A 27,840-nucleotide genomic window follows, 5' to 3' on the forward strand; every position below is an offset into this window, starting at 1 on the left:
ATAAAGGACACACCAAATTAGCCACCTGTTTAAATTATGCAATTTAATGTTCAGTGTGTTCATAGTCATGCAACCATTACCACAATTTCTGAGCATCTTTATCACCCTCCAAAGAAATGCCACAACCACTAGTAGTCAGCCTCCATCCACCCCCTATAGCCCCCCGCAGCTGACTCCCTTCTTCAGGCCATATAACTCCTAATCTACTTCCTGTCACTATGAATTTGCCTATTTTGAACATTTCATAATAATTGTACAGTATCTTGTCCTTTGTTACCAGCTTCTTTCACGTGGTATACTTTCAAGATTCACCCATGTTGTGGCGTGTGTGAGGACATTATTTTGTACTGCTGAATGATATTTCACTGTTTGGATCTATTTTTGGCTGCACTGCGTGACATGCAGGGTCTTAGTTCTCTGACCTGGGGTGGAACCTATGCCCCCTGCACTGGAAAGGCTATGTCTTAACCACTGGACCACCAGAGAAGCCCCTGGCGACACACCCTATTTTACTTATCCCTTCACCAGCCACTGGACACCTATGAATAGTGCTGCTGTAAATATTCATATGCAAGGTTTTGCATGTAGGGTATGCTTTCCTTTCTCATGGGTGTATTCTGCAGAGTGGAATTAACTAGGTCACTTGGTAACCCTACCTTCTGGATTGTTTTCCAAAGCAGCTGCACCATTTCACATTCCCATTGGCAGTACATGATAGTTCTAATTTCCCCACATCTTCACCAGCACTTGTTATTATTTTTTATCATGGCCATTCTGGGTCATGTGGGTGTTACTAATGGTTTTGATTTATGTTTCTTTAATGACTAAGGGTATTGAGAATCTTTTCATGTGCTTAATTGGTTATTTGATATCATTTATTGGAGAACAGATCTTTTGCCCATTTTTACACTGGGTTTGTATTTTTATTATTGAGTTGTAGGAATTCTTTATATATATATCATAGATATAAGTCCCTTATCAGATATATAATTTGCAAAATTTTGCTTTGGGGTTATAACTAAGAAACTATTGCCAAATTCAAGGTCACAAAGATTACATCTATGTTTTCTCCTGAGAGTTTTATAGTTTGAGCCCTGACATGTAGGTTTTCTATTCACTTTGAATTAATTTTTGTACTTAGCATAAAGTAGGGGTCCAACCGCATTCCTTTACATGTGAATATCCAGCTGTCCAAGTAACTTTGTTGAAAAGAATATGCTTTCCCCACTGCATTGTCTTGGCATCCTTGTTGAAATCAATGCATGATGGAGGTAGGGATTTTGTTCCGGACTCTCCCTTAACTCTATTGATCTATATGTCTGTCCTCATGTCCATGCCACACTACATTGATCACTGTAGCTTTGGAGCAAGGTTTGAAATTGGGATTTGTGAGCCCCCCAACTTAGTTCTTATCCGAGACTATTTTGGCTATTATGGATTCCTTGAATTTCCATATAAAACCTAGGATCACCTTGTCAATTCCTGCAGAGAAGCTGGCTGGGGGTTTTGATGTGCTTGATCTGCAGATCCCCCTGCTTAGTATGGCCATCTTGTTCGTTCACTCAGTTATGTCCGACTCTGCGATCCCATGGACTGCAGCACACCAGACTTCCCTGTCCTTCACTATCGCCCAGAGTTTGCTCAAACTCATGTCCATTGAGTCAGGGATGCCATCTTAACAACACTGAAATTCCTAATCTACGAACATGCCTTTTCATTTATTTAGGGCTTGACTCATTTCTTTTAACAATGTTTTATGGTGTTCAAAGATTTATACTTCTCCTGATAAATTTATTCCTAAGTGTTTTATTCTTTTTGATACTATTGTAGGTAAAGCTATTTTCTTACTTTCATGTTTTGTTTATTGCTGTGTGTAGAAATACAATTGATTTTTACATATTTATGCTGTAACTTTAAACCTTATTGAACTTGCTTATTAGTTCTAATAGTCTTTTCCGTGAATTCCTTAGTGTTTTCTGTATACATATCTATACACCATATCACATCATCTGCAAATGGAAAAGTTTTACTACTTCCTTTCAAAATGGATGACTTTTATTCCATTCTCTTGCCTAATCGTCCTGGCTAAGACTTCTAATTTAGGACAGAAGTGGAAAGAACAGACACCATTGTTTTGTTCTTGATCTTAGAAGGTAAACATTCAATCTTTTTGTACTACACATTATGTGAGTTAACTTTGGAATTTTGAAAGCTCAGTTTAAGAACATTTTAAACACTAATTTTAAAACATTTTAAACACTAATTTTAAAACATTTTAAAAACTAATATCTACCTGGCACAGTAAACTGCCCTACATTGGTGTAACTCCTGGGTAGACCAAAAAGAAATCCTCCAGCTCTACAATTTTATAAGAACCTGGTATGGATTCTGCCATGGCATCTTGTGGTTGTTACTGTTGTTGATCTGTTATCGTTGATCAGTCTCTAAGTCATGCCCAACTCTTTGTGACCCCATGGACAGCAGCACACCAGGCTTTCCTGTCCTTCACTATCTCCCAGATAAATCAAAATCATGTCCATTTTCTTTGTGATGGCATCCAACCATCTCATACTCTGTCACCCTCTTCTCCTCCTGCCTTCATCTTTCCCAGTATCAGGGTCTCTTCCAATGAATCAGCTGTTCACATCAGGTGGCCAAGGTTTTTTGGAGCTTCAGCTTCAGTCTTTTCAATGAATAGTCAGAGCTGATTTACTTTAGGATTGACTGGTTTGATATCCTTGCTGTCCAAGGGGCTCTCAGTCTTCGTCAAAACCACAGTTTGAAAGTGTCAATTCTTTGGCACTCAGCTTTCTATGGTCCAACTCTCACATCCATACATGACTACTGGAAAACCACAGCTTAGACTATACAGACCTTTGTCAGCAAAGTGATGTCTCTGCTTTTTAATACATTGTCTAGGTTTGTCATAGCTTTTCTTTCAAGGAGCAAGCATCTTTTAATTTCAAGGCTACAGTCATCATCCATAGTAATTTTGAAGCCCGAGAATATCAAGTCTGTCACTATTTTCATTTTTTCCCATCTATTTGCCATGAAGTGATGGGACTGCATTCCGTGATCTTAGAAATAGATACCACTGTCAAAGCTTTCTAATATTCCACCTTCTGAACTTCTACAAAGTTGTTATCATTCAGGAAAATGAACATAGTTCATGCAAAATTGATGGTATCAATAAGAAATTTTAAAATCTTTCTTTTGCCAGGTGATGCTCTTCATTTAAGAATCAGATGAACACTAAGATGCAGCTTAAAATACAGTGAGCAGTAAAAACGTTGCTGAGAATCATGGTACATGCACATCTACTTCTGCATCTGTAGATGCATCTTAACCTGTATCTACACCCACACCTATATCTGTGTCTGTTCTTATCTATTATGTTCATATCTATATATTTGCAATATGGCCTTGACATCAGATACATACAGTGTTGCTTCATCACTGAACAGCTGAACTACATTCGGTCCATGGTGGGCAGGCAGCTCATTCAGCCTTGTGATGGCAGCATCACTTAGCTGCATGAAATCTGTGCTAAGATCTCTGTACCTGTTTCATTCATGGTGACATGGTGGCCTTGGATCCTGGAGTCAGGGATCTGAGCAGGGTCGCCATGGTGATGGCTCATCCGCATCTCCCTTCCACGCTCTGCTGGTTCTGGATCACATCCCTGTGGCTGGAGGTCCAGCTCCGTGCACATATGGGGCACATGCAAATCATTCTAGGTGTGTGGGACATTGTTCTCATTTCTTTGCACAACCGTTCCTCCTATACACACACACACACACACACACACACACACACACACACACACATACACACACAGAGGAATTACTCCACTTCGATAGATTTGGGCTTACATGAATGTCTTAGCTCAGGCTGCTACAACCAAATACCACAGATCAGGCAGGCTTAATAGCTGACATTGATTTCCCACAGTCCTGGAAGTCCAAGACCAAGGTGATCCCATTCCTGGGAAGAACACTCTTCCTGGCTTGCAGATGGCCGTTTTCTCACTGTTCTCGCAGGGCGGAAAGAGTAAGCTCTGCTCTCTTACTCTCTTTGTAAGGGCACTAACCCCCCATGGGTGGCCCACCCTCATGACCTCACCTGAATTTAATTACCTCCCAAAGGTGGAACTTGTAAATACCATCATATTGGGGGTCAAGCTTTCAACATATTGCTGTAGGAAAGACAGAAATATTTGTCCATGACCAGCTTGCTCCCTCTTCCCAGAAAGGCAGACCAAGCCTATTACAACTCCACTTAGGAAGAGCCCTGCATCTTCTGACTTCCTGGTTTTCATCTCCCTGAGACTGATGGAGTGGACCATGAGGTCCCCAACGAAGGCCTCTTTGTAGTTTCTACAGTTCATTTTGTGAAGGTGTTTGAAATAAGTGTCTCATGACTGAATAGCTAGCATTTAAAGCAACAAAAATAAAAGAGCAGAAGAGGAAGGATGGCTTCAGAACGAGAAAACAGAGAAAACAGCAAGCCTGCTGGCCACACTCTGAATGTCCTGAATGGCAGGGGAGGCTGGCGCAGCACTCTGGGTGCCCAGCTCCTGCCACTGACATTTACATAAGTGAGAAGATGAAACACATCTAAATAAATTAGTGGCAAACACTAAAAATGTTGAGCAAGTTTCCAGAGACTGCACAATACTTTCTGACCCCTGGCTGAACAGATGATACAATCAGAAACTGCTCAGGACTCTATCCTAAGAACCCAGGCAAGAATGATACATGATGTCACTTGGGATATCTCGATTCAGGGGGCCTCCTGCAGTCCAGCACTCCCCTGGTGGCCAGCACAGTTCCAGGTCCTCAGTAGCCTGTAAACACCATGCCACTGGTCTAGGACTCAGAGCTCTTGTCCCTCTTATTGTCTGTTCCACGATGGGTTAAATCCCAAACATCAGCCTTCTTCATCTGAGAGGGATGTTCAGCTGTTAGAGTTCCAGTCCTATGGAGTCACTGGGTGGTCCCCTTGCTGACCAGTCTCCAGGCCCTGTACAACAACCCCACCCACACATCATACAGGAATCCAGACTCCAAACCCCTGCCATCCCTGTAGTTATAGCTCTTTACAAACCCCCATGAGGATCCCTTTCCCACCCTACCTCCAGGGCTTGCCCAAACTCCCGTCATCCATCATCTGAACTAATACATCCTGGTACCCATGCTCATCCACGGTCCCAGGAAAGTGCTTCTTTCCAGGACATCCCTCCCACACCTCCAGTATCATTTTCCTAGAAGGCCAATCTAGCTATGTCCATTCTATGGCTTTCCTTTTTTTCCTGGACAACCACCAGGCTAAGCCTCTCTCCCTCCTTTGAGGTTAGCTGTGTCCACATGCAGAGGTGGCACGTGTCAGTCACTTCCAGTCCAACCCACAGAGCCTCTCCAGTTGCCTGCAAGCTTCATCCTTTCCTGACAAATGCAGAGATGACCTTGAACATCATGCAATGAAGATGGCAGAGCCCCAGTCAGTCTGAGTCCTGAATGACTGCATGGGCCAAAACCCCCAACTCCCCTTAAAAAACAAGAGCTTTTGAACCTATTTACATGATCAAAATTAAACTATCCTTGTATTTGTGCTATTATACATTTTTGTGTGTATTTCTTAGACAGCTAGAGTTAGCCTAATAAAGATATCTTCTGCTTAGAAACTTCTTTGATCTGTAGCACTAAGTCCAGCTGTCTCGGTACAGTTAGGGTTTCTCAGTTTAACCCCACTTTGCCTCTTCAGCTGTTTTCAGTGTTTCTCTTTACACAGAGACTCCACAGGTAGCTCCTCACCATTTGCTGGAAATGTCATGCTCATTCCTGCCCAGGGATAACTTAATTTAATCTCCAGCATCATTTGTAAGAGACAATGGCAATCACATTACAGTAATACAAAAGTATCAACTTGTGATGTAAATTTATACGTTTATTAAATTAACACGTTGTATACTTTAAATTCATATAATGTTATATGCCAGATATGGGCTTCCCACATGGTTCAGTGGTAAAGAATCTGCCTGCCAAATAGGAGACATGGGTTAGATCCCTAGGAGGGGAAGATCCTCTGGAGAAGGAAATGGCAACTCACTCCAGTATTCTTGCCTGGGAAATCCCATGGACAGAGGAGCCTGGCGGGCTACAGTGCATGGGGCTGCAAAGAGTTGGACACGACAGAGCACAGCACCATGTACCGTATGTCAAATGTATTTTAGTTTCAACAAAGAGGCACTAAAAGCGATTCCACTTCCTGGAAGACTCCTCTCAAAAGCGACCCAAACTTTTCTCACTGCTGTCCTCAGAGTAAGACACTGCTTGTGTTTTTTTTTCTAGAAATCCAAATATCTGGAGCAAAACTGAGGTCTTGGTGCTTCTCGGAAGGGCTTCCTCTACCTTTGTCGTCACTCTTCACCATGCAGGCTAAGTCACTTCAGTCCTGTCTGAGCCTTTGCGACCTGGACTACAGTCCTCCAGTCTCCTATGTCCCTTGTATTCTCCAGGCAAGAATACTGCAGTGGGTTGCCATGCCCTTCTCCAGGGGATCTTCCTGACCAGAGGATCGAACCCGTGTCCCTTAGGCAGTTAGTGTGGTTTCTGTTTTCTGCACACATCCCCCTTGGGGAAACGACAGGGGATGAGAGTGCGGTGATTTGGGTGACTGGATTCTTCCATCTCTTATGGGGAAGAAGTGTCATTTCTGTCTCTTCTCCTCCATCTACATCAGCTCCCAGGCAGACCTATAGATGGCTCTGAAATACTTTAATCTTTGCAGAGAAAAAAGCTAAATAAATAATCCCAAAGTGTTAAGATAGACCTGTAAACCACTGATGTTAGAAGATATTGCAGTTAATTCTACAAGCATCTGGTTTATGGAGGTTATATTGAGATGCTGTTACTGTCGTTTAGTTGCTAAATCATGTCCGACTCTTTTGCAGTCTCATTGACTGTAGCCCGCCAGGCTCCTCTGTCCATGGGATTTCCCAGGCAAGAATACTGGAGTGGGTTGCCATTCCCTTCTCCAGGGAATTTTTCTGACCCAGGGATCACACCCCCATCTCTTAATTCTCCTGTATTGCAGGCAGATTCTTTACCACTCCGCCACCAGGGAAGCCCTAGAGTGAGACACCTGTTTTTAAACTTTATGGATGCAAATACTTGACGAGGACTTGTAAAGTCTCTGCACTCACGCCCAGTGGAGGATGAGACCAGAAGTTCCCATCTGACCCTATTATTTAGAAGTTAAGGAGTGCTGGAGTTGGGAAGACAGAGGCTCCATGAAGTCAGGGTTTCCAGCCCTGCTAGGGTGCCTGGGCACAGGCTCAGAGCTGAGGAGGATGCTGTAGGTTGGTGAGTGCAGGGGGGTGCAGGTGGGGCAAAGGAGGGCGGCCACAGTGCGTGAGGATGGACTGTGGCATCTGCACCTGCACAAGAGAGAAAACAATCAGGAGACAGGTCACAATACCCGCTCTGCCAGGTGGTAGCTACTGGTGATGACAAGGCCATGAGTGTCATGTGGGAATGAACCCTGAGGGGGCTAGAGGGAAAGATCACTGAAGGCGGGGAGGTCAAGGAATCACGGGGCCAGTACAGAGATGATGACTGTGTCACCAAGAGCAGCCTGAGGAGTGAGGTGAAGAGGAAGCAGCGAGTGGGGCTGGAACCTCTGTGAACATGCAGGGACCACAACAAGGGGCAGTAATGGGTGCTGAGGATCACACAACTTCACAAAAACCGGAATTTTCAAAATTTGAAGGAGAAATTAGTGGGAATTAGCCATGGGGCCAAGGCTACTAAGCCTCCCTCAAACTCAGAGGTGAGTGGGAAACCTCACAGCCTCCCCAGAAGGATTCCGGGAAGATGATAGACCAGAAGGTCCTCGACCTTCAGGGCTTCTTGGTCTAGTGGGAAGATACAAAGTATCAGCTCATCAAACGCACAGCAGAGTGGTTACCATGCAGCTGGTATTTAAGACAAGTGTCTACGTGCTCTGTGCTCCTACAGATTGTAAGCCCCCTGCACCTGGAATACAGGGAGCGCAGGCTGTCAACCTCTGTGGCAAAGAGCAGACACGTCCTCTGCTGCTGCCCCGAGTGGATCTCAGACGCATCCTCCCTGGGATTCCCTCAGCTGCTGTCTCGCTCCTACCTTTCATCTCGACATCCAATTCATCTTGGCACTGACAGTTGAGATCAGAGCGAGATGAAGAAGAAGCAGGTATGAAAATATTCAAAACGAGCCTAGCACACCCCGATGTAGAAATTTATGGTTGCTTCTTCACCTCATTTGCAAGTTCCCTTGGGATAGAAAAGAGTGACCCTTCACTCTGTATTCAATGATTATGACAAAATTCAAATACTGGGGAAGAGCAGAGAGCATGTGGGTCCCGTGTGAACTTGTCTGTCCATGAAGAATGTATCCCCAGCCCTCTTCATTTCCAAACATCAAGTGTCAATCAGGATAGAAACCACAATTGGGATAGCATCCCTCCTGAGACTCCTGAGTCAACTTTTTACTGTCTCACCTACTCCACAAAGTACTGACTAAGATAGAGACCAGTTCCTTCCTTGAAAAAATGTGAAAGTGAAAGTCGCTCAGTTATGTCTAACTCTTTGCAACCCCATGGACTATATAGTCCATGGAATCCTCCAGGCTAGAATACTGGAGTGGGTTGCCAGTCCCTTCTCCAAGGGATCTTCCCAACCCAAGGATCGAACCCAGGTCTCCTGCATTGCAGGTGGATTCTTCACCAGCTGAACCATAAGGGAAGCCCAAGAATACTGGAGTGGGTAGCCTATCCCTTCTCCAGCAGATCTTCCTGACCCAGGAATCAAACTAGGGTCTCCTGCATTGCAGGCAGATTCTTTACCAACTGAGCTATCAGGGAAGCCTTCCACGGGGTTGCAAAGAGTCAAACATGACTGAACGATTTCCTTCCTTGGCTGGCCCCCAAATCTGGAGCAGACTAAGAACATGCATGAGGCTAGAGGCACCTCTTAGCATCTCCCCCACACCTCCAGATCACTGGGTAACCAGGCTGAAGCACAGAAGACTGCCAGTCTATTTTTTTATTGTTTAGTCACTAAGTTGTGTCCAACTCTTTGAGATCCCATGGACTGCAGCACACCAGGCTTCCCTGTCCCTCACTATCTCCTGGAGTTTGCACAAACTCATGTCCACTGAGTCGGTGATGCCATCCAACCATCTCATCCTCCATTGCCCTCTTCTCCTCTTGCCCTCAATCTTTCCCAGCATTAGGGTGTTTTTCTAACCAGTCAGCTCTTTTTAACAGGTGGCCAAAATACTAGAGCTTCAGCTTCAGCATCAGTCCTTCGAATGAATACTCAGGGTTGATTTCCTTTAGGATTAACTTGTTTGATCTCATTGCTGTTCAAGGGACTCCAAGAGTCTTCTCCATCACCACATTTGGAAAGCATCAGTTCTTTGGTGCTCAGCTTTCTTTATAGTCCAACTCTCACATCCATACATGACTACTAGAAAAATCATAGCTTTGACTAGACAGACCTGTATTGGCCAAGTTGATGTCTCTACTTTTTAATACACTGTCTAGGTTTGTCGTAGAGTTTCTTCAAAGGAGCAAGCGTGATCTATTTACTTACTTGCTAGTGTGATGCGTGATGCTCGTTACAGAAGGAACTTAAAGCAGCATATAAGAACTCACAAAAGGCAAGACTGTCATCATAAAGCTAAAGGAGGAGTAAAGGAAGGAGAAGCCAAGCTGCGGAATATAGAAGGAGGCAGGGAGATGGCTGAAGGAAGCAGAACAGAAAGCCCTGCGCCCTCGCTGTGCATGTGGCAGGGACCCTGGGCCGCAGTACATGGTCCACAGTACCTGAAACCTCACGACAGACCCCTGTCCTGAAAAGTGCAGCCACCACCAGTGCCGAGGCCAGCTGGACTGGAGCTCCATCAGGAAGAACCTTCATCCTGAGGTGTACACTGCACTCAGCCACATCCTCTCTGACACACACAGACTTCACACCGTCACTCAGGACAGGCTGATGACATCGACCTGTAGAGCATGGGTTCCAAGCTGGATGGAGCTTTGCTGCTGTAACTCAGTCTAGGAATATACTTCAGAATATCTAATATGTCCTTTAGAGACCTTCATCACATACCCTTCCTAGGAGAGAGGATTTAGACCATGGCCGACAGCGTTGCTCTCATGACCCTCCCTCCTGGAGCTCAGCCCTGTAACACCATCAAGGCAAACAGAGACCCCACTTGGAAAACCCACACCCCTAACCAGAGCTGTACACTGTCAAGGCAATCCTTTAACATCCATTTATAGGTGAACTGGGGGGTTATTCCCAGGAAACCTACAGGATGAACTACAATGCACAGGTGAATGGGTGAATGCATTCTACAAAGCACAACTGATGATCTTCTCCAGGAAAATAGCCAAACTTAATTCCATCAAACATCTGTTCTGTGGATAGCTGTCTTCCCCCACTGCATGACAGGAGTGTTAACTGTTTCTCCATTATAAACAATGCTGTGGTGAACATCCTTGTTTGGAAGTACTTTTTTTCCCTATTAGGGTTTTTTTTTTTTTTTTCCCAGAGAAGATTCTCAAAGATGAAAATGCTTCACTAAACTGTCTAGATATGTTTAAAGGATTTGATCACCTTCCAGATATCACCTTCCAGTTCCCCTCCAGTGACACTGGTTACTGTCACCTATCACTACTGATGCAGAAGTGTCCTTGTCTATCCTCCAATCCTGAGTCAGTCATCAGCTAAACACTTCTTCTTAAGGTGCTATGCCCTACGCACTCACTGTTGCTGCTGCTGCTAAGTCGCTTCAGTCGTGTCCGACTCTGTGCAACCCCGTAGACAGCAGCCCACCAGGCACCCCTGTCCCTGGGATTTTCCGGGAAAGAACACTGGAGTGGGTTGCCATTTCCTTCTCCAATGCATGAAAGTGAAAAGTGAAAGTGAAGTTGCTCAGTCGTGTCCGACTCTTCGCGGCCCCATGGACTGCAGCCCACCAGGCTCCCCCATCTGTGGGATTTTCCAGGCAAGAGTACTGGAGTGTGGTGCCATTGCCTTCTCCAAGGGGCTTATCAATGGACACTCAACATCCTCACTTTATGCCTGTCCCCCCAACCCACTCATCCCCCTAAAGTCCATGGATTCATGACATCAGAGGTTTTTCCTTTTTTTAATTTCACTTTTTTAAACAACACTTTATTAAATGAATAGAGAAAAGAGTTATATGAGCTCAAATACAACATGCATAAAAGCAGTGGGATAACTATCCCATCAAAGAGAACTTTTTAAAAAAAAAAGGTCCTCAAAATTATAATGCAACCTTAAATCTAGCAAATAAATAAAGATGGATAGAAATGTCACACATGATAGCACATGGAATTCTGCTCAATGTCATGTGGCAGCCTGGATGGGAGGGGAGTTTGGGAGAGAATGGATATATGCATATGTATGGCTGAGTCCCTTTGCTGTTTACCTGAAACCATCACAACATTGTTAACTCGCTATAAGTAGTAGTGTGTGCCTGCTCAGTTCAGTTCAGTTCAGTTCAGTCACTCAGTCATGTCCGACTCTTTGTGACCCCATGAATTGCAGAATGCCAGGCCTCCCTGTCCATCACCAACTCCGGGAGTTCACTCAGATTCACGTCCATCGAGTCAGTGATGCCATCCAGCCATCTCATCCTCGGTCGTCCCCTTCTCCTCCTGCCCCCAATCCCTCCCAGCATCAGAGTCTTTTCCAGTGAGTCAACTCTTCGCATGAGGTGGCCAAAGTACTGGAGTTTCAGCTTTCGCATTATTCCTTCCAAAGAAATCCCAGGGTTGATCTCCTTCAGAATGGACTAGTTGGATCTCCTTGCACTCCAAGGGACTCTCAAGAGTCTTCTCCAACACCACAGTTCAAAAGCATCAATTCTTCAGTGCTCAGCCTTCTTCACTGTCCAACTCTCACATCCATACATGACTACTGGAAAAACCATAGCTTTGACTAGACAGACCTTAGTCGGCAAAGTAATGTCTCTGCTTTTGAACATGCTATCTAGGTTGGTCATAACTTTTCTTCCAAGGAGTAAGTGTCTTTTAATTTCATGGCTACAATCACCATCTGCAGTGATTTTGGAGCCCAAAAAAATAAAGTCTGACACTGTTTCCACTATTTCTCCATCTGTTTCCCAGGACCAGATGCCATGATCTTCATTTTCAGAATGTTGAACTTTAAGCCAACTTTTTCACTCTCCTCTTTCACTTTCATCAAGAGGCTTTTTAGTTCCTCTTCACTTTCTGCCATAAGGGTGGTGTCATCTGCATATCTGAGGTTATTGATATTTCTCCCAGCAATCTTGATTCCAGCTTGTGTTTCTTCCAGTCCAGCGTTTCTCATGATGTACTCTACATATGAGTTAAATAAGCAGGGTGACAATATACAGCCTTGATGTACTCCTTTTCCTGTTTGGAACCAGTCTGTTGTTCCATGTCCAGTTCTAACTGTATGCTTCCTAGCCTGCATACAAGAGGCAGGTTAGGTGGTCTGGTATTCCCATCTCTTTCAGAATTTTCCACAGTTTATTGTCCCTGCTCAGTCATGTCCAACTCTTATGAGACTCCATAGACTGTAGCCCACCAGGCTCCTCTGTCCATGGGATTTTCCAGGCCAAAGTACTAGAGCAGGCTGCCATTTCTTACTCTAGAGGATCTTCCCGACGCAGGGATCAAACCTAGGTCTCCTGTATTGGCAGGCAGACTCTTTACCACTGTGCCACATGGGAAGATCCCAGTACAAAACAAAAAGCTTAAAAACAAAAAGAAAAAAGAAATGTCACACATAAACATATAGATGTGACACTGACTTTTTAAACCACAGCAGTAAGGACTTCCCTGGTGGTCCAGTGGCTAAGACTGTGCTCCCAATGCAGGGGGTCTGGGTTTGATCATTGGTCAGGGAACTAGATCCCACATTCTGCAACTAAAACCAGGGTAGCCCCAAAAAACAGAACTGTGGCAGTGTCTATAGATGATGCAGCGAAAACTGAACATGATGCGACACATTTTTATGGAAGGACAAGAATATCTCAAGACTTTGTTTGAAAAGGTGGTGAAATTGACATGGGAGGCTTTGCGGGAAATGGATCCTACAGAAGTTACGTGAGTGAGTAACATTCACAACAAGCATTTTCCTCTCGAGCTCTCTGTTCTCCACTCATGCGCTGTGACTACCTCCAACGCCACTCAGCCCCCTGTACCTATCTTTTCCCTCCTCCCGAATTTATTCCCCGCTGACTCATCCTCTCTCCTGAGAGCAGAAAGCATCTTCCACACAACCCAGCGCTTAGGGCAGCATAGAACATCCAGCCAGAGATGCCCCACAAACATGTGGAACACACACAAATGAAGGACAACTGCTTTCTTGGCAGTGTTGCAGGTAATTTTCAAACAAACTTCTGGTCTTTAACTTCTTAAATGCTAAATTTGACTTTAGAAATGTAGCTATGGAACAAAAGAGAGAAAAGATAAAATACCTAAAGTATTTGCAAATTCAAGCAGAGAAGAGTTCACTGTATGTTTGAATATATGACCTGAAAGACTCTCCGAAGAATCTCAGTATGAGAGAAAATCTACAAAAGTTGTAGATGCCTAAAAACAGATTATCAGGAAGAGCATTTTGAGCCTGGCACTCAGTCCCCCAGCTGTCGAAATAGCGTAAAAAACAGCATTTCTACAACACAGTGCAACGAGTTAAGTGAAAATATTCCATGATTCCTGGTGTCTAAGAGTCTTGGTTCACCTCTAACACTGTCTGCCTAGAGTTTTTTGAGCTTAAAAGGATATAAGGTTCTGTCAACAGAAGCCCTTTATTTCTTACAACAAGAGAATGTTGCTTACAATGTGACACCAGCTGCTTGGACAAAATCGGTTCTATCAGAACTAATTTAATTTTACGTAAGTTGATCTATTTGCATCCTGAGTCCTGGGTTAGATGACTAGATACTACTTTACAGACTGATCTTGTTTCCAGCTCCAGTGTGTGGACAATGCTTAATCAGTGTGTACATCAGAAAATACACATAATCATCAAGTACACTAATTAAGCCTAGAACTGTTGTAACACACACGCAGCGTATGGATTAACAAGGCAATTCATTAAAAATCTTAATGACGAATCCTTTATTTCTCATACATTTTATTCCACAATGCTTCAGAGGAGTTCAGCACTTCTGTAACCCATTGACATGCCTCTCTTCAGTGAATTTCTTTTGAATCATCACACATCTGGGTACCCTCTCAACACTGATGGCCTCTGTAGACAAAATACTTCTCACCTTAAACCAGACAACTTGACATCTTTCCTTATGGCAGCTAAAGAAGGATAAATCAACCACTAGCAGAAGCATCAAAAGTAATTAAAATTAAAAGACGGAAACGTATCAAACGCAATCATCACAAAGCGGTATTCCACTTCTACACATTCACCCTTGAAATGTGATGATGGATGTTTGTGTGCTGTTCAGGTTGCCTTTAGAAGAAAATACATCAAAGAAGGCTAAAATCATATATGTATGTAGGTAAAACATTCGTATCTATATACACATGTGTATATACTACATAAATGCATATGTTAAATATATTAAAATATATGTATGTGAAATATGTATGCCCTTTACCTCCAAACTTAGTTTTCAGAAACCAGCGTTTCTCAAGCAAAATTTCGTTCATGAATGTAACAAAAAATAGATGGAAAAAAAGAGTTGCACGATATTTCTGCGATACAACCTATTTTTCTGCCATAAAACATAATTTTCAATAATGTACAATAAGTAAGGGGAGGAGGTGGGAGGTGAACCCTGTTTACTTCATCTTGTTAAACACCTAACCGTAAACACAGAAATGGAAAGCAGAAAACCCTGGTTTCATGGCAACACCACATTACATCCTAATGGCACATAGCTTTGATACGTAAGAAATCAATTTCCAAAAAGCCATCGAACTAGCAAATAACCCAATTTTTAAACAGATGTACACTCATACTTTGAAATCTGTAAAAAACCCATCCAGTTAATTTCATAGTTTAATAAGAGGTGCATTATTTTCTCTTCTCCCAACTTTTTGAATTCATAGGAAGCTATTTATTTATTAATAAGAGAATGAGATTTTACTTAAATTTTACATATTTACTTGTCTAAATATGTCAAATAAACAGAGAAAAGTTTTTTATCTTAAGCCAAACCATATACAGTTTTATAACATTTAAATCCTGATGCTCTTTTACTAAAAACATTACTTATTTCACCAGTCAAATGCCCACCAGTATTGGCAGGTTTGGTTTCTCTATGATGTTTAGTCAAAATCCTAGACACTAACTGATATAAAATTTAAATTAGAATACTTAAAAATAATTGGAGGGGTACTTCTATGTCTTTTTTTTTTTTTACTACAAGTAAAATCTTAAGATACACCCAATGAACTTGGAAATGGGGAAACTACATAGGTGAATAAAAGCTTTTTAACCTTGTGAATAGAAAATTGCACACCATCTTCTACTATCTAGATTATAATATTGTCTATTATGTCCTTTTAAAACATAAATTATAACCGAGATGGATGACTTTTGTTAAAGTTCACTTCAAGTTGAAATTCATTTGTTTCAGTTTATCAACTTGGAAGCAATTTCGTCTCAGTGCATTTGGTGTGTCATATCATCAAGCTTTGCCAAATCCAATCCATCACAGTTGAAGGGCCAAACAGTCATAGTTTCTTCATTACTGAAACGTAAGGACAGCGCAAGCGGATGTTTATCAGTGGTAAACTATCATCCTTCTAACTAAAAAGTTGGCGGAATCATAGAAAAGGTGCCATGAATTCTAGCAACTAAGCAGACTGATCTGTGAGGTAGGCTGTTATAATATATCATTTAATATGTTTTTAGGAAGAGGGTATCAAAAACCATTTTGTGAAGGTGATAAAAGCTGTGGTCCCTATTGCTGGGCAAATCACATGCAGTTATAAACATGAGATTTTTCATAGGACCAGAGCACAATGCTTCTCACCCATAGACCACAGAAGTGAGATGAAAGAAAGGCTGGAAGTTTCTAAAATTTGGAAGGTCAGAGCCCACCAATGGGGCAAGAAACCAACGCTAGATGCTCTTCTCCAGGGAGCCATAGTTCTGGAAGAAACACACACACGTATCTGAACAGAATGTCCTCCAAGAAGCTCAGAAAGATTTTCCCAGTTCTTATAGATGAACTCTGATTGACATCCGGGACCCTGTATTTCCCTCCTCCAGGTCCCGACTCTGAATCTGCACCCAGAACCCTCACCATGCCCCAACAACCGGCTCTATCACTGTTCCCTAGACCAAGTCCAGCCCTTCTAACTCCACAGGGACTTATCTACTTTGAAAGTCAAAAACAAGAAATTATTTGTCCGAATTATGTTCAAAGCTAAGAAATGCCTTATGTTTCAGCTGTGTTTGAGACTTCAGATTATCTAAGGATGGATGAGGGCAGAGGGCAGTTTGTGAGCAAGCCTGCTCAGAGTGCCTAACACTTTTCCATGTGAAGAGGGCCAGGGTTTGACACACTCAATTTTTTCCCTGCTCATTGTGAGCCCTATTTCTTAATGACATCACAGGTCACCTTACATCCTCTCCTGCTTCAAGTCCCTGAAATCATGAAAATCATGGATATCTGTTTAATATTAAATTAAAGGAATACTCAAAACAGCAGAATTTAGTATTTTCCTCCCCTGCAACATTGAGATTTCAAACCAAGGGAAGGAGTTCCCATCTCTTGATGTTCTTAGACCTCAGAAGAAAGATATTGAATCTGTTTGTGACTTTGATTATATAGGCTATGCCTTGTTCCAGAGAGAATTTAAAGTAAGAATACACATGCTTTTTAAAACATGTTAAACATGTAAACTAGTATACTTACCATCAAGGTTAATGCTAGCAAATTGCAACTTTAAGAGTAGAATCCAGGACTTCCTTTGTGGTCCAGCGGGTAAGAATCTGCCTGCCAATGCAGGGGCACAGTTTCAATCCCTGGTCAGGGAAGAGCCCACATGCTGTGGAGCAACTAAGCCAATGAGCCACAGCTACTGAGCCCACTCTTTCTTCAGCTACTGAGCCTGAGAGCCTAGAGCCTGAGTTCAACAAGAGAAGCAAGGAGACGTCCAAACACCACAACAAAGAATAGTCCCCTCCCTACAACTAGAGATTGTACAATCTGCCTGCAATGCAGGAGACCCGGGTTCAATCCCTGGGTTGGGAAGACGCCCTGGAGAAAGGACTGGCTACCCACTCCAATTACTTGAAGAACCCCCTGGACAGAGGATCCTGGTGGGCTACAGCCCATGGGGTCACAAAGAGTTGGACAAACCTGAATGATTAACACTCTCACTTTCACTACAACTAGAGAAAGCCAGCTGCAGCAACAAAGACCCAGGGCAATCAAAAATAAATACATGAATTAATTCATTTTAAAACGATAGAATCAGAACTAATAGGTTATTAACCCCACCACTAGCAATACTTAGAAAGTGTTAACTAACAAAAGCATTTTAAGGTCATCCCTGAACTCCAGGATTCCTTTTAAAATTCCTATTAAGTTTTTCAGGCTTTGTTGCTGACATGAATATATTTCCATATGAGGAAGCGGTGATCTTTTGTGACCATTTTTATCTCATAACCCTTAACTTTCTCTGTTTCCAGGACAACCACATAGACTTGATAGCAATCCCATTATTGAAGTGAACATGACACACTGTCACCTTTTGCACAATCTTATAAAAATTCATAAAATACTATAAAATTACTTATTTTGCAAAGATACACTAGGTAGATAGCATTTCCAAGCCAATACCAACAATACCACATCTGCTAATGATGGCGCCAGCCACGAATTTTCGATTGCTTATGGATTTTGATCTAAACGTTGCCACTATCCTACTAACTGATCTCCAGCCAGAAATAAGCATAATAATTGTCCCCTGGCATCAGAAATTCTGAAAATGAGGCTTTTTCATAGAGAAGAAGCATTGTGTCATTTTCATTTGCTGGCAATATTTAGAGTCAATTGTGTAATTAAAAAAAAACTTTCCATGAAAAATAAAAATACAGAATGTTTTTAAACATAAGCAAAATGATGAAAGAAAGAACATTAATCTATGAGAAAGAGAACGATTCCAGGGACATCTGCCCATCTGCTCCCGGTTCCCAGGAGCTTTTATTTTAGTTAGTTCTGCAGAAATACGACAGAGAACCTCTGGCTGTACAACTCAGAGAGGTGACTTACTGATATCACACCCCCCTCAAACCATTAGCAAAACCTGGACCAACAGATAGAAACACCCTAAGTGAAAAGATTAGTAAAAATATACCTCATCAAGGCTGTGTGGGGGGTGTGTGTGTGTGTGTGTGTGTGTGTGTGTGTGTGTGCTCAGTTGCTCAGTCCCTCAGTCATGTCCAGCTCTTTGCAATGCTATGAACTGTAGCCCACCAGGCTCCTCTGTCCATGGGGATTCTCCAGGCAAGAATACTGGAGTGGGTTGCTATGCCCTTCTCCAAGGGATTCTCCCAACCCAGGGATCAAACCCAGGTCTCCTGCACTGGCAGGTATAATGGGAGTAAACTCCACTGCTCTGGGCCTGACTCTGCGTGAAGGTGGGAGGAAGCCACCAAGCTGACATCCCTGGTGAGCACTCCCTCCTCCAACAAGGAGTAATGAGTAGAAGCGATAGTCAATCCCTCATGTGGGTTTGATGCGTGAATCCCCCCCACCAAATCCAAGTGAAGACTTTACAGCAGTCTGGTTTGCTGCCTGGGGGAAACAAACACAACTTTTCCTAAAGGAACAGATCTTTAGTCAAACCTAACTATAATTACATACAAGATTTAAAATTAAAGTTTAAAATATTTTTAAAAATGAAAGTTGACATGCAAAAGGATTAATGAATAAAGAAGAGGGCTAATATACAAGCAAACTAAATAAACACTGACTTTATAAAGCAGTGATAATAACGTCTAATGTGGGGAAGCTCCACTTTGAAGTCAGGAGGAGTGCGTTTGATTTAAAGAAGCCTGTAGCTATTTTATCTGAGAGGATGGTAAAGGTACTGATTAATTTTAAATGTATTATGTAAAACATGTATATGAACATTTCTAGGGTAACCAATAAGAGAAAGAAGTATTGAATGAGGGAAAAAAAATTATCAGTTTAAAATAAGGCAAGAAAAAAATAAACAAAAATCATAGAACTTGCCATTATATGACAAAAAAGTCAGTTTATCAGGAACACACACCACTTCTAGTCTTGCAAGCATCTAATAACACAGCCTCAAAATATATAAAGCAGAAATTTAGAGAACTCTAATACAAATCAACAAAGCTCTTATCATGATGTAGACTTTAATTTCCCCAGTAAGTGACTGATAACACAAAGATCAGTAAGGCTGTAGATAATTAAAAATACACAAACCTGAGCTAACAGACATATATAGAACCCAATTTAAAAAAAACATACATAGAATATTATGAAAGTGACAATATACTGGAAAATAAATACCAAAGAATTAACATAAGACCATGTTTTTTAAGCATAAGGTAGTTAAGGTAGAAATCAATAAGAAAGAATAACTTGAAAGAAAGACAAATATTAGAAAACTAAAATTTACAATGTGTTTAAATCACTCACTGAGTACGTGGCAATTAAAAACAACATCATTACAGAAAGATAACAAAAATACAAAGTCTTAAACCCTACAGGATATGGAAAACATTATCCACTGAGGCCTTAAATGTAATAGACTTTACATGAAAAGAAAAAGCAATGCGTATACAAGTATACAGCCAGTTTAAGAAGTTAGAAAAATAAACAGAATAATCATAAAGAAAAGAAAGCAACTAATAAATAGCAGGTATTAATGCAATAAAAATGAAGATAAAATTGAGAGGCTCAACAGAGTCTAAGCTGCCTTAAAAAGCTTCTCTAAAAGGGAAACATCAGGTAACAATAATCAACAAGAAAAATCTTGCAAATAAACAATACTCAAAATGGGAATTACTCATAGAAGCATTAAGAATATAAATAATAGAAACAACTTTATGCCTATACATTCGAAGATTAGTTAAACAAGCAGATTCCTCTAAAGACGTAAACATTTAGCCTGACTCAGAATTATCTAGATGTCTACTGGTCTCATAGCATTAACTAAATTGAGATGCTACATAAAATTCTCCCCTGAAAAACAAACCAACAGTTCCAGAAGGTTTAACAAATGAATTTCACCAGAGCATTAACAAACAGATGATTCCAATCATATGCAAACGCATGCAGAAAACAGAAAAAGAGGGCACACTCTCCAATTAGTTTTATGAGGTTAAGTAGAATCATGATATCAAAACCAGGGGAAAAAACAGTGGGAGGAAGAAAAGTCCAGGATAATCTTCCATCTGAACTTAGACACAAAATCCTAAGCAAAATATTTGTAAACTTATCTCATAAAATACCAAAGAAATAATCTGTCATGAGAAAATTGAGTTAATTTCAGTAATACAAGGTTGATTCATATTAAACATTCTAATCATACAATGGCTTAAAATAGGAAAACAAAGTCTGTGCTGATGACTGAATTACCACTGTGGGCATGTGAAGTTCAGCTCCATGGGGGACTCAGAAACACACCTGAGAATGGCAACACCAGGGCGTGAGGAAGCCGGGGTATTGCTCTCCCCATCAGGTGAGGGTCCCTCCCGGCACTTCTGACAAGTTCTATGCTGGCTAAGCCCAGTCCCCCAGCCACAGGACAGCCCTCAAGCAGAGAAACTCAAGTGCTTGAGATCTGAATCTCTGGCCTGTACCTGTTGTTGCTGTTCAGTTGTTCTGTCATGTCCGACTCTCTGCCACCCCATGGACTGCAGCACGCCAGCCTTCCCTGTCCTTCACTATCTCCCAGAGTTGGCTCAAACTCATGTCCATTGAGTCAATGATGCCATCCAACCATCTCATCCTCTGTCACCCCCTTCTCCTCCTGCCCTCAATCTTTCCCAGCATCAGGGTTTTTTTTCCAATGAGTCAGCTCTTTTCATCAGGTGGCCAAAGTATTGGAGCTTCAGCTTCAGCATCAGTCCTTCCAATGAATATTCAGGGTTGATTTCCTTTAGGATTGACTGGTTTCTGAATTAGTTTCCCTGATAGCTCAAATGGTAAAGAATCTGCCTACAATGCAGGAGAAAGTGAAAATGAAGTTGTTCAGTTGTGTCCGACTTTTTGCAACCCTGTGGACTCTAGCCTACCAGGCTCCTCCATCCATGGGATTCCCCAGGCAAGAATACGGGAGTGGGTTGCCATTTTCTTCTCCAGGAGATCTTCCCAACCCAGGGATCAAACCCAGGTCTCCCACATTGTGGGCAGACGCTTTAACCTCTGAGCCACCAGGGAAGCCAGAGACCTGGGTTCAATTCCTAGATCAGGAAGATCCCCAGAAAAGGAAAATCCTCAAAGCTGAGGAGCCCTCAGGTGGCTGGTGGGTAAGGATGTGGCTCACAAGAGCCCCGAGGGAGCAGAGTCCATGGTGCATTCAGGGTTGGGACAGTCTATGACCTGGGATGTAAGGAATTGGCCTCCACTCCCAAGGAAGCAGAGGATTTTGAGCAGAGAGTGACATCTTATTTGATTTTTTAAAAATGTATGCTCTGGCTACTGTGTCATGAACAGTGTCTGAGAAAACAAGGGTAGAAGCATGAAGACTAGTTAGGAGGCTCTGATCCTGGCAACAAGAGAGCTCAACCTGGACCAGAACATCAGATGGAGCAATGAGAAGTGGTCCCTCTCCGGGTATATCTATAGCTGGAGTTGACGACTTGCTGACGCATCAGACATGGGACAGAAGACGAGAGACCTCAGGGTGGCTCCGAGTCCTGAATTAACAGCCTGAAGTCTGGAATTGCTCTGTACTGAGACAGAAGGAGAGGGGAGCATGTGGGGCGGGGGGAGACAAGGGACTCCTGATGACCCAGAACCCTGAGTTGGGAACCAGCTTCAGGAACTGAGGCTGCAGACGGGGACCAAATAGGGAATTTGAAAACCCTCATGGGGATTAGAGCAAAGGAGGAATTAGACTCTTCTCTCCACAACCAAAAAAAAAAAAAAAAAATCAAATGTCACTTTAATTATGAGTTGGTCTGTTCTCATTTGCAAGTATCTTTAGGTGACTCGGAGGTTAAAGTGTTTGCCTGCAATGCGGGAGACCTGGGTTCGATCCCTGGGTCGGGAAGATCCCCGGGAAAAGGAAATGGCAACCCACTCCAGTATTCTTGCCTGGAGAATCCCATGGACGGAAGAGCCTGGAGGGCTACAGTCCACAGGGTCGCAAAGAGTCGGACACGACTGAGCGATTTCACTTTTTCACTTTTTTAGGAAACTTGGGCTTCCCTGGTGGCTCAGAGGTTAAAGTGTCTGCCTCCAATGCGGTCACAAAGAGTCAGACACGACTGAGCGATTTCACTCACTTCACTTAGGAAAGTTGGTTATTGTACCTGCGAGGTTTTGGGGTTGTTTTGGGGTTTTTTTCTCCCAAGTTCACATCAGAAGACACAGTTAAAACAATTATTGTTGTTCAGTCACTCAGTCATGTCCGACTCTTTGGGACCCCATGGATTGCAGCACGCCAGGCTTCCCTGTCCTTTACAATCTCCTGGAGCTTACTCAAATTCATGTCCATTGAGTCGGTGATGCCATTCAATCATCTCATCCCCTGTCAACCCCTTCTCCTCCGGCCTTCAATCTTTCCCAGCATCAGAGTCTTTTCTAATGAGTCAGCTCATCACATCAGGTGGCCAAAATATTGGAGCTTCAGCTTCAGCATCAGGTCTTCCAATGAATATTCAGGACTGATTTATTTTAGGATTGACTGGTTTGATCCCCTTGCTGTCCAAAAGACTCTCAAGAGTCTTCTGCAACACCACAGTTTATAAGCAACAATTCTTCGGTGCTCAGACATCTTTGTGGTCCAACTCTCACATCCATACATGACTACTGGAAAAACCATAACTTTGGCTAGATGGACCTTGATTGGAAAAGTAATGTCTCTGCTTTTTACTACGCTGTCTAGGTTTGTCATAGCTCTTCTTCCAGCGAGCAAGGAGCTTTTAATTTCATGGCTGCAGTCACCATCTCCAGTGATTTTGGAGCCCAAGAAAATAAAGTCTGTCACTGTTTCCATCATTTCCCCATCTATTTGCCATGAAGTGACGGGATCAGATGCCATGATCTTAGTTTTTTGAATTGCAACAGGTAATAGGTAAAAAGGAAGAACATGGTGACTAGTCATAAGGAAGGACATTCCTAGCGGTCAGACACATTCCAGCTGGTTCATTGCTGGACACGTGGGCAGGGACTGAATGACTATCTGTGGAGATGTGTCTGAGGAAACTTCCCATGAGGAGAAAAGCTGGCTGGGACGGCCTCTAAGATCTCTTTCGATTCCATGGTGCTCAGGACTTGGTTTCCACGAGAAAGATGAGCATCTATCCTTGTGTCCATTGTTACTGTAGGCTGGATTCTGGTGTGACTTTGTTCATCTCCCCCTTTGCAGCCCTTTACTGTCAGAACTAACGGCTAGAAACATGACTCCGTTAATGTACTAAGGATAGAAAGCTTTATCCTGTGTACCCAACACATCTTTCTGGTTTAATCTTCCATTGCACATGGCAACCCACTCCAGTATTCTTGCCTGGAGAATCCCATGGACAGAGGAGCCTGGCAGGCTACAGTCCATGGGGTCGCAAAGAGTCAGACACAACTGAGCAACTTCACTTCTACATTTCCACAACAGTCACCTTGTCTTTTCCTTCCATCCTGCTCACCTGGCTCCACCCTCTCCTGTGAGAGGGCGGGGTCAGACGCCAGTCTCTGGCCCTGACAGATCAGGAGGAGGATTGTATGGCAAACAAAATGTGTTTCCGGGCCCTTGGTAAACGTGGCCGGCGATGACAAGAAACACATGAATCTTCCAACCTGAGAGAACAGGGACAAGATCAACTTTGTTGGCAAAGAGTGGGGGATGAGGAGGCTGGGGCCATCACCCAGCATGGCTGGCTCCCCAGCTGGGGAATGTCCAATCTCTGCTGCTCTTCCCATGGGTCCTCACCAGCTCTTTCCCTCAAGAAGTATGCTTTCCCCTTCGTACGCTCATGTACAAATCAAAGTGATGCCACTTCTGGGACTCTTTGTTAACCCCAACAATGTAAAGACTCATATATAACTAAATGCTCCTTCATGTGAAGCTGAGTTTTAGTCAATTTCCAGATACACATGCTTAAAAATAGAAACATGTGAGTACTAGGCAGGGTGTGAAGCCTTCAGAATGTCAGAGTGCCCCCACCCCACCTGTCTTCTCTCTCCGTCTGAGCAGCCGGCTGCCTTCATCACAGCATCCATCTTTGCACGGCCTACCTCGTCTCCTCCCCACCGCAGTGTAAGCTCTGAAAAATCAGAGGTGCCCTCTTGTGCTGAGCACCCAGTTGCTGTTATTTAGTTTCTCAGTCATGTCTGACTCTTGGCGACCCCACGGACTGTAGCCCGCCAGGCTCCTCTGTCCATGGGATTTCCCAGATAAGAGTACTGGAGTGGGTTGCCATTTCCTCCTCCAGAGAATCTTCCCCACCCAGGGATCAAACCCATGTCTCCTACATTGGCAGGTGGATTCTTTATCCCTGAGCCACCAAGGAATCCCTGAACACTTAGCAGGTCACACCAAACATCTGCCAAATAAGTGCAATTTTCTGGCAGACGCCATCTTCCCAGCAGGCAGGTCACACGTGCTATCTCCTTGCTCTGCACCCACGGTGGCTGGTAAGATCTGGTACCTCTTATGAGCTCACTGACTGTGCTGGGATCCTGAATTACTATTGTTAATGATTGTTGTTGCTGCTGTTGTTTGTTTTAGAAAAGCAGAATTGACCTGCTGCTGCTGCTGCTGCTGCTAAGTCGCTTCAGTCGTGTCTGACTCTGTGCAACCCCATAGACGGCAGCCCACCAGGCTCCCCCATCCCTGGGATTCTCCAGGCAAGAGTACTGGAGTGGGGTGCCATTGCCCTAAGCTCATATCAGGAAAGTTTTAGATTGTTGGAAACTGTGAGTAGAGTAGTATTAATCTCAGTTGTGTCCAGCTTTTTGCAGCCCCACGGACTGTAGCCCACCAGGCTCCTCTGTCCATGGGATTCTCTAGGCAAAAATACTGTAGTGGGTTGCCATTTCCTCCTCCAGGGGACCTTCCCAACTGTACATAAAGGAGACTTCATTAATGTGCATTAGAGGATACCCACGTTAACCTGTTATAGAAAACTGTCTTTTGAGTCTTTTAATTCTATACCAATTCTATACCTCTGGTTGCCAGATTGTTTGTTTCTTTATTTAGGTTTTAAGGTGAATGACCTGGGGCTATTTGTTTCCATCAACCTGACTATGAATCTGAAGGCACCGTTGAAATGTCTATTATTCTTGCCATCCTCAGAAGAGATTGCTGCAAATCTACTCTATGATTCTCATTCTTTTCAGCTTACAATACAAATAACTTATTATTTTTTGCAACCTATGTCTTATAATAAAGCAGTGCTGAAAAATTAAATAGAAGAAAGTTCAGTTGCCATATAGGCTACGAAAATGATTTGCTGGTAGTGATTTTTAAGCTTGATTCTAAATAGATTTATGAAGAATGACAACTTGGAAGACATGGTTCAAATTTTGCTATATAAGGTACCTTGAAATTATAGGCTCACTCGCCCTAAAATTTCAAAAAGGATAGAGCTTAGACTCTTTAAGGTGATAGCAGTGATAAAAGCCTTCACAGTCATTTCTAAAAAGCAACACTTCATAATTTTCTCTCTCCAATGGTTCTCTAATATACTTGTAGAAGGAAGGCAATGGAAAACCAAGAATAAAGATAGCTGAGCTCTCCACAATTAGGCTTCCTGCCTACTTTCCCTGTTCAAAGAAAATAGGAGACACCATCTTGCAACAGAGGCTTCATATATAACTGGGCTTTGCCAGTGACAGCATTTGATGCCCCGTATCTCTTGGTTCTTCTTGTTACCAATGGTCGGCCTGGCGATGGTGATGAAATGGGAGCAATTAATCTGTAGATGAGGGAGGGCTTCCTTTAACAGGTAAAGGGTACCATCTGGCATGATTCCAAAGACTTGGAAGGTTTCTAATGTGGGAATTTCTCCAAGTTCAAGTAAAGTTTCAGGTATTATGTCATAGCACCAAATGAATGATAGGTGTTGGAGGTACTTGAGTTGGTAAAATTCTGGAAAGCAGTCATTGTTCAGCATGTCCAACTAAGGTAGAGACATCTGATCTCTGCAGATTCCTGCAGTACCTGCTGAGATTCAGCTGGGTGATGGTCTCTGACACGTGTGCAACAGCCACCTGTACGTGTTTTTCAGTGAAGTCATAGCACCAAGAGAGGTTCAGCTCATCCAATCTGGAACAGCTGCTCAGCAAAGTCTTCAGGGAAGATTCAGAGAATCCAGAATACCCAGAAAGGTTTCGTCGCAGTAAATTTGTGTTCTGAGCAAGATTATTGACAACAGGATCTGAAAGCTGGAGGCCTTCCAAGGCTGAGATTCTGCAACTTGGAGCAGTGAGACAGAAGGTCGTGCAGGGTAGACACATTGATCACAGAGTTCGACAGGTCCGGGTGCTGTAGACGAAAAGGGCTGAAATGTTCAGCTAATGGTTGGTCCATAAATGATTGTGGAAGGCATAAATGACAGTGGAAGGCAACCACCCCTTGGGACAAAAGCCAACCAACCACATCTGGGTAGAGGTTTCTGCCCGCGAGGTCTACAGTTTGCCAGAGAAATTCATCAAACACTAGCTTATACCATCTCTTACAAACACTGGAGACTTTCATGAGTTCAAGGAGGCACAGACAGGAAAAGATTCCTAATAGCAGCTCATCTGGAAGGAAGTCCCAAGAAACACTTGGAAAGTTCTCTCGGTTTAGCTTAGGTCTGCAGACAATCACAAAGTCCTTGTCATTCACTTTGCTTTTCAGCCGTTTTCGTGGGGGACTTTGTGGGTGGCTCAGGTTTGAACGCAGTTCCTGGGGGATGTTCTCACTGTCCACCTCCTCCTTCTCCAGGGCTGAGACCCCCATACCTGAAAGCATTTCAGAAGTCTTGCTAGAACCCCATCCCCATGTGAAATTGGTAGTAAGGTTGCTACTCTGGTCAGATATCTCCTGGAGGTGTTTCCTGCGAATGGCATCTGCAGGTTTAGGAGTTTTAAATGCGTGCATTAATTGCAGAGGTGCCCGCCTCCCGGATTCCCGCTTTGGTATGCAGTGAAATTGTGAAGTTGAAAACTGCTGCTGCTGTTAAGTCGCTTCAGTTGTGTCCAACTCTGTGCGACCCCATAGACAGCAGCCCACCAGGCTCCCATCCCTGGGATTCTCCAGGCAAGAACACTGGAGTGGGTTGCCATTTCCTTCTCCAATGCATGAAAGTGAAAACTGAAAGTGAAGTCGCTCAGTCGTGTCTGACTCTTAGCGACTCCAAGGACTACAGCCCATCGGGCTCCTCTGTCCCTGGAATTTTCCAGGCAAGAGTACTGGAGTGGGGTGCCATTGCCTTGTCTAAGTTGAAAACTAAAGTGATCTTAAGTGCTTCTCTTCTACTTTATCATTATAACAACACAGCGATGAAGACTTTACCTTAACTTACTCCCAGATGGATTTAGCCACATTTAAGAGCCACAGTGGCTCCCTTTTGTTCAAAACAGATCCACATATTTTCATGTCTGGGTTTACTAA

The 27,840-nt window shown here is 43.1% G+C and overlaps 1 protein-coding gene and 1 pseudogene across 3 annotated transcripts in view; both read right to left on the reverse strand.

The window, feature by feature from the left end:
• The window catches only part of ST18 (ST18 C2H2C-type zinc finger transcription factor), a 262,346-nt gene that overhangs the window by 127,394 nt on the left and 107,112 nt on the right, over positions 1 to 27,840 (reverse strand). The gene's annotated exons all lie outside the window — the stretch shown is intronic.
• Positions 14,527 to 27,334, reverse strand: LOC101106696 (S-phase kinase-associated protein 2-like; annotated as a pseudogene).

Source organism: Ovis aries, chromosome 9 (assembly GCF_016772045.2).
Source record: "Ovis aries strain OAR_USU_Benz2616 breed Rambouillet chromosome 9, ARS-UI_Ramb_v3.0, whole genome shotgun sequence".
NCBI lineage: Eukaryota > Metazoa > Chordata > Mammalia > Artiodactyla > Bovidae > Ovis > Ovis aries.